Genomic DNA, 570 nt, shown 5'->3' with positions numbered 1-570 from the left:
GTGGCCGTGGCTTTGCAGGCGCCAGGACAAGGTGAAGTTCGAGTCACTGAGCTGCGAGCTGGAACGCCCGGCTCCTCATTCCAGAGCTGCTGTCCCCATCTCTCCATCCTGGCCCAGCTGCCCCTGCTGTGGGGCTGTGACTGCCATGGGGCTGGGGATGATCCCTGCTGGTTCCCTGAGTGCCTCGGGACAGGGCTGTGCCCCTTGCTCCTTTGGACCATCAGGCCAGTCGTGCAGGGAGGGCGGTGTCCCTGTGCCTGCCACAGGCTTGGACAGCAGGATGGGTCACGTCCCACCCCAAAAGAGCAGCAGGTGGTTGGTTTGGGGGATTTGCCACTTGGCAATGAGCCAGAGTGCTCCTGGCTGGTTGGGTGGGGGGGACTTGGCCCCTGGGGCTGGTGGGCACAGGGGGTGCTGGAGGGGGTCCTGCTGTATTCACATACTGTGAGCTGCTCCCCATGGGAACCGTGACCCAGGCCACTTTGGCCTTCGCAGTATCGATAGGACGTCGGAGGTCGCAGCCCTCGGACAAGAGCCTCCCGACAGAGATGGGAGCTCTCCCCACCACGG

Source organism: Cariama cristata, unplaced genomic scaffold, assembly GCF_000690535.1.
Source record: "Cariama cristata isolate BGI_N322 unplaced genomic scaffold, ASM69053v1 scaffold26902, whole genome shotgun sequence".
Taxonomy (NCBI): Eukaryota; Metazoa; Chordata; class Aves; order Cariamiformes; family Cariamidae; genus Cariama; species Cariama cristata.
Note: the sequence above shows the minus strand (reverse complement) of the source record.